We start from the raw sequence: 12,042 nt of genomic DNA, 5'->3' as shown, positions 1-12,042 counted from the left end.
GGACACAGGGGCAGTCTGGGTGGCCCAGCGGTTTAGCGCCGCCTTCAGCCCAGGGTGTGATCCTGGAGACCCGGGATCGAGTCCCATGTTGGGCTCCCTGCATGGAGCCTGCTTCTCCCTCTGCCTGTGTCTCTGCCTCCCTCTCCCCCCCCATCTCTCTCTCTCTCTCTCTGTTTCTTCATTAATAAATACATAAAATCTTTTAAAAAAGAGAGAGAAAAAAGGACACGGGAGCAGGGCCTTGAGAGATAAGTAGGATATTGGTGTGTGAGTAGCAGCAAGTGAATTCTAAGTGTTGAGGATAGCATGGAGAAGCAGTATAAACATCTGAACATGTTTGTTTCTAGAACATTGAAGGGTCTAGTGTAGTGGGGAGAAAATAGATGAGAGAGAAGATGGGAGAAGAAGAAAAATGAAAACATAGATTGGAGTCTGCTTCTGTGTATTATTCAGTGCCATTCTAAGCAGTTCAGAATTCATTTGCAGGTATTGGAAAGCAACTCTGGGACAGGATGTTAAGCCTAGAATGGCATGATTGGGTTCATTCCTTAGGTTAATACTCTGCCTGTCACAAAGGATAACTTGCAGGGGCTAGACACCGGAGGTGAGAGACGCATTGGGAGTCTACAAACAAAAGTTTAGGATGACTCTCCACAACCATGATTGTTATTTATAGTGTGGCTTTACCACCTGATGAAGAGATATTTCAATGGAATTTAAACTGCCTTGGGGCACGTAGGTGGCTCAGTATGTTAAGCGACCAACTCTCGATTTTGGCTCAGGTCATGATCTTGGGGTCCTAAGATGGAACCCCAAGTCGGGCTCCATGCTGGGTATGGAGCCTGCTTAAGATTCTCTCTCTCCCTCTGCCCTTTCCTGCCTCCTGCTCAAAGAAGACAAAACATCTGTCTTGTATTTTATGTGTGACTTTGGATGTTCCAGTGACTTTATGAGATGTCAGTGCCTCTCTTATTCCGTTCTGCCGTTGGTCATATCTCTTTATAGGAGGCCATGTTACTACTGTCATCAGTGGTGCTAGTGTCATTCAGTATTCCTGATCTCTAGCAGTCCAGATTCATCTTCTCTTCAATACCTAGTCCTTGATGAGTTTGGATTTGTTTTTGTGAATAGGATCTTCTCTCTTCTCCATCTGGTCTCTTTTGACAGGAAGGCAGGAAGAGATGCAGATCCAATCAAGAGCTGTCCATTCCTGCTTGGGTGGAGAACAGCTCCTGCTCACATTTGCTGTAATGATGTCCTCACAGGGTCTTGTTCTGAGACTTAAAAACAACACAGATTTGTCTGAGCACTGTGTAATCATACACTGTGGAGAAAACAGTTAAGACTTGACTGCATGACCGGTACAAATACAACTATACAGATATACTTCTTCTTGGCCCTCAGTTTCAACTTCCTGGGGAAGCTCTCCCTTGCTAAGATACCATGGCTCTCTCTCCCCTTTCCATCCCTCTCTCGCCCTCTCTTCTGTCTTCCCAGGTTCGCACACATTTCACCTCTGTCCTCAGGACCCATTTACTACATTACTAGAGCTCTCCTGGCTAGAAAGTCTTACAGGGGCCCTTCTCTTTCTTCCTGCTTTCTCTTTGACTCATTTCGCCTGCTTCCTTTTTCTCTTTTGTGGTTTTTCTATTCCCTTGGCAGCCAGCTCCATGCCTCTCTTCGGCCAGTGTCCATGTCTTTGCACAGACCTGGTGCTCAGAGGCCCTCACCAAGCCCTTCCCAGGTCCTCTGCATTCAAGTGGGCATGCTGTTGGGCTGGTGGGCACCCTCAGGACCCCCTCTGGATTGTTCTCTTGGGCCACTTTTGTTTTTATGGATTACAACTTTCTTGTTCTCCTTTTCCTCACTCTGCAACTCCCCTCTGCATCCACCCACTCCTCCTCCCACTTTGGTTAAACCCTTGGGATCCCTGGGTGGCACAGCGGTTTAGCACCTGCCTTTGGCCCAGGGTGCAATCCTGGAGACCCGGGATCGAATCCCACGTCGGGCTCCCGGTGCATGGAGCCTGCTTCTCCCTCTGCCTGTGTCTCTGCCTCTCTCTCTCTGTGTGACTATCATAAATAAATAAAAATTAAAAAAAAAAAAAAACTTTAAACCCTCAGCGAGGGTTCTGGCCTTTGTGTTGAAAGCTGCTTTCTGCTACCAAAGACAACTCAGTTTCTGCCGAATATAAAATTTTATTTATATTCGCTCAGAATATACTACCTCTTTTTTTTTGTTTGTTTTTAAAGATTTTACTTATTTATTTATTTATTTATTTATTTATTTATTTATTTATTTATGAGAGAGAGAGAGAGAGAGGCAGAGACACAGGCAGAGGGAGAAGCAGGCTCCATGCTGGGAGCCTGACATGAGACTCGATCCTGGGACTCCAGGATCATGCCCTGGACCAAAGGAAGGCGCTAAACCTCTGAGCCACCTGGGCCACCCTATCCTACCCCTTTGCGGGAGAGAACCGACTTCCAGGCCAAATGCTACTAGGAATACCATCACGTCTATAAATATGTTCAGCCTATACTTGTATATAACTTTAAAACTTATTTTATTTTATCTGATTTCAAATGAAATGAAATGGCTTATTGAAGTGGCTTAGTGAAATCATGAGGAAGTGTACAATGTCAGCCAGGACATCGTGCTAGGCCGTAATACATATCGACAATCCGGACTGAAGTGTATTTATTTGTTCACAGAACACATGTGCTCGGTTCTGTGGATGTGAGGCAGTTAGAAGGCCCCCTCGCTGACCACAGGGAGCCAGTTTGGTCGGAGGGACGAACGTCAGTATGCATGATTACAGGGTGCTAGGACGGGTGCCATGACCCAGACATGGACACGTCATCTAGAAAACCCAGATGAGAGTGTCAGTCATTCTGACCCAGGCCGGGCAGCGCTCTGCAGCGGGGCAGGTTGCAGGCCCCGTCAGCCAGCCTGAGCACAGACAGAAGGCCTGGACCACGGAAGCGGCCTCGGGCCAGCCTCGCACCTGTGTGCAAGCCGCGAGACGCCACTCTCTGCTCGATGACAGAGTCTATCACGATCCTTAACCTTGAGCTGCGCGATCTTGGAGAGCCCCCGCAGCCTCGAAGGATCCAGAGGGCCCAAGAACAAAAAGCTTCGATGAGACGCTTGGGAGCTGTTCCCAAGAGGTCATAGGTCACTGTTTCCCATGTCACATCGACACTTTCCCTTGACAGCCTGATAGCAAAGCGGTCACATCTGTTTCTGGGCGGCGAGGCTGTGAATACATCGACGGGGACAGGCGGCGGTTTAGTGCAGCCGGTGACTCGTAAGGAATTTCATATGGAGAGAATTTCGCCCTGTGGTTCTGCAATTAGGGTAAAGAGGAAGTTGCTTTTATTACTGTGGCAGGAGAGGCCCCTCTGCCCTGGATTCCTCTTTCTTTTTCTAATTTGTAACCATTTCCTGGCTGCCCTTCCTTGGAAGTCCCCGATTCTTGAATCCATCCCCTGTGGGCCTGGCCGGGCTGCCTGGGGGGGCTCGCACCTCCTCGGTCCCCAGGGCGGGTGGCCCGCAGGGCCCGGTCCAGCTGTCCCACTGCCACGCGCCGGGGCCCTGCTGGGCTCGCGCCTCTCCTTCCCGTTGACAGCAGGGCCAAGATCAAAGTGCAAGAGGCTCCGTGAAGGGTGACCTCGAACTTGGCCCAAACGCAGCTGCTACCAGGGCAACAGCCTCCATCGCACTCTCCCCGGAGGCAGAGAAGGGAAAAGACAGATTATGTTTAAGGAGAGTTTCACCCACAGCCGCTTCCAACCCCCCACCCCCGCTGGGTTTCCTGAACCCACCATACTCATATTAATCAATTGGTTCAGGGATTTGCAATTTCCTGACCTAATCACAGGATTTGGGACATGCTGATGTCTGTTTATCCGAAGCTGTGGCCATGATTGCAGCCTCTGCACCGGGCAGAGCTCACATCTGCCCCTTCCCCGGGCCGGGCCTGGGGTGATGCTGGCCCTTCCCCGGAGAGGAGAGGGGGCCCAGTGATCCCCGCCTATGCTGTGGGTGGAGGATAGGGGGCTTCCGGAATGCATGTAGCTTCCAACAGTACTGACAACCAACGTTCATAACGGCCCCAGTAACTTGCGGAGGTGATGGGACAGGTAAGAATTACCTTTGGGCTCGTGTGGCAGGCTTTTCAAAGCTACCTCGCAGCGTTCTGAGTTTGCTTCTGTCATGCTGTACTTACACTCCCTCTCTGCAAAGTGAATATTGGGGCCCTAACGAAGGGGACACACGGACTGGGGATGTAGTTTAAGAGTTAGGGAATAACTGGGAATTGACCAAGAGAAGTAATTCTTTGAGAGAAATAACACAAATTGTGGTTGGCAGAATTTCGATGCTTCTTACCTAGATTCATGTTGCCTCTGCGATAGCACCTCATATGGAACTAACAAGCCTGGAAGGCCGAGGTTGAACAATGCAGCTCTCGCTGAAAGCCATTGGAAATGCCCAGTGTTTTCTTTATCAATATGATTGATTATGTTTTATAACAGATGACAATTCCTCCCCGGACTTGCAGACATCACAGCTGGTCCATGTGATTATGCTGATCCCTTTCTGAAGATAGGGATCTCTGTATTCATCTATATCTGTAGAGATCTGCAGCTACGTATGTCTACCCACACCCTCCCACACAGACTGGTGTAGCACTAACTGGTAGTGGACAGCTGAAGTGGAGACTCTTGCCACGCTCCTGTCACCTTTGCTAAGCTGCCACGTTTGTGTGTGTACGCATGCACGCTTGCCCTTGAACAGAACGTCTGTGTTGTTGGCTGTGCTGCATTTCAAATGCTCTGTTTTCTTTCTCAGAGAATGCTGGTATGTTTTGGAAATACTGAGGATGATCCCAGTCAGTGAGCACCATACTAGGTCGTGGGACAGCACTGCCCTGGGATTCTGACTGTTCGGGTTAGATCTTCCTGGTGGAGTCTTGCTGAACTGGACACTTAACTTCTCTGGGTCTCATATTCCTCACCTGTAAAATGGGGATACTGGGGCACCTGGGTGGCTCTGCTGGTTAAGCATCTGCCTTCAGCTCAGGTCATGACCCTGGAGTTCGGGGATCGAGTCCCATATCTGGTTTCCTGCTCAGCAGAGAGTTACTTCTCCTTTGACCCCCTCACCCCAGCTCATGCTCTCTCTCATTCTCTCTCACTCTCAAATAAATAAATAAATAAATAAATAATTTTTTTAGTTAAAAAAAATAAAATGAGGATACTAATGAATACCACAAAAGGTTTTTAAAAGGATTAAATTAAAAGACATAAAGGATGAAGAGACATGGCTTAGTGCTATGAACTCTGGTCCTGGAGTTGGCGTATGTGGATTTGCATCCTGGCTTTGCTTCTTAAAAGCTGTGTAACCTCTGGAAGTTCATTTAATTCCCTGTGTCTAAGCAAAAAAATAAATAAATAATTAAATAATTAAAAAAATATATATATATATATAATGTAAGGAGCCGAGTGGCTGGCAAATAGTAAGCACTCATTAAATATTTGCTATTATTAGTAAATTACAAAAGCTAAGCAGAGCTTAGCTTAACTTTCTCTTTTTTTAAAGATTTTATTTATTTATTCCTGAGAGACACACAGAGAGAGGCAGAGAAGCAGGCTCCCTTCAGGGAGCCCGATGCAGGACTCCATCCCAGGACCCTGGGATCACACCCTGAGCCAAAGGCAGATGCTCAACCGCTGAGCCACCCAGGTGCCCAGATGTTAACTTTCTTATGATGGGCTGATAATAAAACAATGTCTAAGTCTGAGAGTGAGTGGTTTTTCTAAATCTATTCTAACAACTGATCTGGAGAGTTTAGTGGCATGCCAACGAATATATTCGTTGATATGACCTGCCAACTTCTCAAGACAGTGAATGTAACTGTAGGTTTAAGATAAAAGTGTGACTGCATGCATGTGTCTTAAGGACACCTGGAGTCATTTAGCTTGTCCATGTTTCAAGAACCCGTCTATGGTAAATATGAGACTTAAGTACCGTTCGTATGGTTCCAGCTTCTCTGTACTATGCTTTGCTGTGGGGATAGTTTTAATGACCATTGTTCTGCAGGTAAGAATGAATTTTCTGTTTCAGCAAGAAATCAGACGTTTGTAGAGAAGTTGTATCACATTAATGATATGTACAGTCTGCAGAAAAATGTTCCCTTGTTTTTCCCAAGTTAAATATTTGGCAATTTTTATCTCTAGAATTTCTTGTATATTTTTCTACCTTTCTACAGTTCCACTTCTGAGGCTCCCAAGGGATTTCCCTTCTTCCAGGGTCTCTTCTGTCTAATTCTCTTTGCATACCTTGCCAGAGACACTTACCTAAAGGTTCATTTCATGGCCAGGCCTAATGCTTCCTCCTCCTGACCTAGGATGCTTATCCCCTAAATCATATTTCCATGATTCTTTTCTGCATATCCTGTTCCACTAAACTATGCTATTCTTTCCTAAAGCATATGTTTATATATTATTATTACTATTATTATTTTGGGGGGAGAGGGACTGAGGGAGAGAGGGCAGGGAATAGGCAGAGGGAGAGGGAGAGAAAGAATCTTTTTTTTTTTTAAGATTTTATTTATTTATTTGAGAGAGAGAGAGAGAGAGTGAGAGAGAGAGAGAGAGAGAGGTAGAGACACAGGCAGAGGGAGAAGCAGGCTCCATGCAGGGAGCCTGACATGGGACTCGATCCCGGGTCTCCAGGATCATGCCCTGGGCTGAAGGCAATGCTAAACCGCTGAGCCACCAGGGCGTCCGGGAGAGAGAGAATCTTAAGCAGGCTCCATGCCCAGCATGGAGCCCCACATGGGACTGATCTTATGACCCTGAGATGATGATCTGAGCCAAAATCAAGAGTCAGATAGATGCTTGACTGACTGAGCCACCAAGGCACCCCCTACTTTTATAAGGTATCTATTTATGGTCACTTCTAAACCATTTGTTTATGGGAATTATCTGGTCTTTCATACAGTGTTTGATATAAAATTTTCAAACTATGGTGGTGCTGGTTTTCCTCAACTCCTGTTGGCATAAACTGTTAGCCTGTCATTTTCTGAGTATTGTGAGCCCCTGGAGCTGCCCCAGTTCTCAAGGAGGGAGAAGGAGTAAGAACTTATAAAATTTCCAGGAGGTGGAGAGGGAGGTAGACCCCCATGGCGATCCACGCTCTCTCCTCTGATCACCGAAATTGTTCCTCTGTCATTTTTTTTTTTTTTTCACTGAAGTTGCCTTGTGGATTTCTGCATCATCTGAACATCAAGTTTGTAGGTCACAAGAGGCTGCTTTCTGCCATGGCTGTCCCTTCTTCTAGGCCAAGATCCTCTTTTATCCCTTGCTGTTACTCGCTCAAGAGAGGGAGTAAGGGAGTGTGGTGCTGGGCAAGCAGCAGAGTCACTGATAGTCTGTGCACATGCAGTTCAGATGAGCTTCCTTTGGGCGGTAGTCAAGGTGGTGATAGAACATGTTGTGCCCATGCCAGCTTGAGCATGCCCACGGTCACCTGCAGGGTGTTATTGAAATAGACTGCCAGACTCCATCCCTGAGTGTCTGATTTAGGTCCAGGGTTGAGGGCTGAGATTTTGCACTTCTAGACACTTTTTTGAGGAGAACTCATTATATTTGGAAGTTAGGCATTGCTGAACACTAGCTGGTTGTGAAAATGCTCTGTACCTTCATACGTCTGTATGGCTGCTTGTATAGTTTGATGGATCTTGAAGGCTTTCCCCAAATCTTGCCATTCATAATACCGAGGTTAAATGCCACTTCTTTAGTGATCTTTTATGACTCCCACAGCCTGGGCAAAATCAGTTGTTATATGATCTCTTCTCTCTGATTTCTTAGCAATTTACTTCCCCTCATAGTAGTTACACCACCTACACTATAGGAAGTGTGAATATCTTGGCTTTGCTACTTGAAGGCAAATGTATTAGTCTCATTTACTTCACTTCTTCAAATGTTCACTCTAGTGCTTTATTCACACTAGGTTCTGTTGGTGCTTTACCCACCTCTCCTTGGAAATTCACCACCTCTGTGTATCTATCTTCTAGCTTCTGTATGCTAGAAATTTCTAGCTTTCCCTAGAGGACTAAACTTGAATTACTAGAGCCACTTATCTCAGACCAAAGAGCTAGAATTGTCTGGAAGCTTAACCACTGCCCCCCCCCCCCAAGCAGAGTGACCTACAGCTAGTACAGTAGTACTAAAGCCCTCACTTTGAGGTGGAGGTTCACACAGGATCAGGCTGAAACAAGGACTTCACTCTAAATCAAACTCTTTTTTTAAAGATTTTATTTTTATTTATTCATGAGAGAGACACACAGTAGAGGCAGAGACATAGGCAGAGGGAGAAGCAGGCTCCCCACGGGGACCTGATGTGAGACTCAATCCCAGGACCCTGGGATCACAACCGGAGCCAAAGGTAGATGTTCAACCACTGAGCCACCCAGGTGCCCCTCAAAATCAAATTTTTCTTTGGCATCTTTTCCTTCCCTATCCTGTTTTTCTTACTTCCTCAATGATTTCTCCTGGGAGTGCTTCCTGAATAAATCACTTATACATGAACTCTTGTCTCAGGGCTGGCAAGTATTGTATAAATGATTAATGAATTAATGAGTGCTTGAAAAGGAATATAACATCATAGTTGGAGCTTGGACTCTGGAGCCAGACTACCCGAGTTTAAATCCCAGTTCTGCTACTTACCAGTTCTGTGACCTTGGGCAAATTATTTAACCTCTTTGTGTTTCAGTTCCTTTATCCATTAAGTAGAGTTAAAATAGTTCTTTTTGCTGGTGTTAAGAGGATTAAATACTTTAATACTTGTAAAGCACTTAGAATAGTTCCTGGGATAGAATAAATGCCGATTAAGTGCTTGTAAAAACAAATTAAAAATAAATGCATTTTCATTTCTTTCAGAAATTAAAACATAAGTAAATCAAAGACATACTATGTTCAATGATAGTAAATATTAAGTAAGATATTAAGAACTTAAAATATTAAGTTCAAAGATAGCCTACTAACCAAAGTAATCTATGGATTCAGTCTAATCCCTTTCAAAATCCCAATGGCATTTTAAAAAATAAATAAAGTCCTAAAGGAACTCTGAATAGCCAAAATAATCTTGAAAAAGAAGGATGAAATTGGAGGACTCACACTTCCCAGTCTCAAAATTTATTACAAAGCTATAGTAATCAAAACAGTGTGGTACTGGTATAAGATCAGACATTTCGTGGCTGTCCTTCATATATGAAATAAACCCTTATATGTGTAGCCAATTGATTTTCAGCAAAGGTCCCAAGACCTTTGGGAAGGAAGTCTTTTCAACCAAAATATTGAATATCCACTTACAAAAGCTTACACTATATACAAAAATTAACTCAGAGTGGATCAAACCCCTTAAATGTGAGACCTACTACTATAATACTGTCTGAAAAAAAATAGGAGAAAATCTCTGTGACTTTAGTTTTGGCAGTGATTATTTTTTTGGACATGATTCTAAAAATACAGACAGTAAAAGAAAAAAAATAGATAAAATAGACTTCATCAAAATTAAAAGCTTTTATACATCAAAAACCACTCTCAAAAGAGTGAAAAGACAATGCATAGAAGGGGAGAACATATTTAAAAATCATATATCTGATAAAGGATTAATATCCAGAATATATAAAAAATACTCCTACAACTCAACAACAAAAAAATCCAATTCAAAAAATAAGCAAGAGATTTGAATAGACATTTCTCTAAAGATAGACAAATGGTCTATAAGTACATGGAAAAATGCTCATCATCATTAGTCATTAGAGAAATGCAAATCAAAACCATACTGAAATACCATTTCACACCCATTAGGATGGCTAGTATAAACAAACAAAAAGGAAAATAACAAGTGTTGGTAAACATATGGAGAAATTGAAACCCTTATGCAATGTGGGAATGTAAAATAGTACAGCTGCTATGGAAAACTGTTTAACAGTTTTTCAAAAAGTTAAACATGGACAATCCCATTTACAATTGCACCCAAAACAATAAAATATCCAAGAATAAACCTAACCAAAGAGGTGTCAGGCTTGTATCTGAAAACTATAAAATACTGATGAAAGAAATTCAAGACAATGCAAAGAAATGGAAAGACCTTCCATGCTGATCATGGGTTGGAAGAACGATTATTATTAAAATGCCTACACTACCCAAAGCTATCTGCAGATTTAATTCAATCCCTATCAAAATATCAAAAGCATTTTCATAGAACTAGAGCAAACAATCCTAAAATTTGAATGGAACCACAAAAAACCTCAAATAGCCCAAACAGTCTTTAAAAAAGAAAAACAAAACTGGAGGTATCATAATTCCAGATTTCAAGTTATATTACAAACTGGTAGTAATTAAAATGGTATGGTCCTGGCATAAAAACAGATGCATAGATTAATGAAATAGAATAGAAAACCCAATAATAAACCCATAATGATATGATTAATATTCTACAAAAGAGAAATGAATATCCAATTGGAAAAAGACAGTGTCCACAACAAATGGTGTTGGGAAAACTGGTAAGCTCCATGTAAAAGAATGGAACTAGATCACTTTCATTCACCGTACACAAAAATAAACCCAAAATGGATTAAAGACCTAAATGTGAGACCAGAAACCATAAAAATCCTAGAAGAGAGCACAGGCAGTAATTTCTCTGATATTGACCATGACAACATATTTTTAGATATGTTTCCTCAGGCAAGGGAAACAAAAGCAAAAATAAACTATTGGGACTTCATCAAAACAAAAAGCTTCTGCGCAGCAAAGGAAATAATCAACAAAAGTAAAAATCAACCTGTGAAATGGAGGAAGATATTTGCCAGTGACATATCTGATAGAGGGCTAGTATCCAAAATCTACAAAGAACTTATTACAACCTAACACCCAAAAAGCAAATAATCCAATTAAAAAATGGGCAGAAGACATGAACAGACATTTCTCAAAGAAGACATAACAGATGGCCAACAGGCACCTGAAAAGATGCTCAACATCACGTATCATCAGGGAAATGCAAGTCAAAACTACTAGGAGACATCAACTCACATCTGTCAGAATGGCTAAAATCAACACAAAGAGCAAGTGCTGGTGAGAATGTGGAGAAAAAGAAACCTTCGTCCATTGTTGATGGGAATGCAAACTGGTGTGACCACTGTGGAAAATCATGTGGAAGTTCCTCAAAAAATTAAAAATAGGGCTACTCTACCACCCAGTAATCACACTACTATTTACCCAGAAAATGCAAAAACACTAATTCAAAGGGATACCCCTATGTTTATTGCAGCATTATTTATAATAGCCAAGCTCTGGAAGCAGCTCAAATGTGCATTGATTAATGAATGGATAAAGAAGAGGTGGCATATGTCTATTGGAATATTATTCAGCCAAAAGAAAAATGAAATCTTGCCATTTGCAACGGCATGGATGGAGCTAGGGAGTATAATGCTAAGTGAAATAAGTCAGTCAGAGAAAGACAAATACCATATGATCTCACTCATTTGTGAAATTTAAGAAACGAAACAAGCAAACAAGGGAGAAAAAAAAGACACAAACTAAGAAACAGACTCTTAACTATCGAGAACAAACTGATGGTTGCCAGAGGGGAGATGAGTAGGCGGACAGCTGACATAGGTGATGGGGGAAAAAAAGAAAAAACAGTTAAACATGGAATTACCATATGGCCAGTAATTCCACTAGTAGGTATATATTCCACAGAAATGAAAGCAAACATTTAAAAAGATACTTGTATACCAACGATCATAGCAGCATTATTTACAATAGCCATGAAGTAGAACCACTCAAGTGTCCATCACAGATGAATGTATGAACAGAGTGTCTATACAATGGACTATCCTTCAGCTGTAAAAAGGAATGAAATTCTGATATATGCACAACATGGGTGAGCTTCAAAAACATTACGCTGGGTGGAATAAGCGAGACACAAAAGGGCAAATATTTTATGATTCCACTTAGATGGGGTACCTTA

General features: G+C 42.7%; 1 protein-coding gene and 1 long non-coding RNA gene across 3 annotated transcripts in view; one reads left to right on the top strand and one right to left on the bottom strand.

Moving 5' to 3' along the window:
• Window positions 1–12,042, top strand: part of SUGCT (succinyl-CoA:glutarate-CoA transferase) — a 714,309-nt gene that overhangs the window by 412,506 nt on the left and 289,761 nt on the right. The gene's annotated exons all lie outside the window — the stretch shown is intronic.
• LOC111090874 lies at window positions 226–4,123 on the bottom strand. The gene is made up of 3 exons (XR_005373117.1): window positions 3,871–4,123; window positions 3,005–3,346; window positions 226–1,280 (listed from the first exon to the last, which is right to left on the bottom strand). It is a non-coding gene; the product is annotated as an uncharacterized LOC111090874 (long non-coding RNA).

This window comes from Canis lupus, chromosome 18 (genome assembly GCF_011100685.1).
Source record: "Canis lupus familiaris isolate Mischka breed German Shepherd chromosome 18, alternate assembly UU_Cfam_GSD_1.0, whole genome shotgun sequence".
NCBI classification, from domain to species: domain Eukaryota; kingdom Metazoa; phylum Chordata; class Mammalia; order Carnivora; family Canidae; genus Canis; species Canis lupus.
The sequence above is the reverse complement of the archived record's forward strand: the minus strand, read 5'-3'. Positions and strand labels throughout refer to the sequence as shown.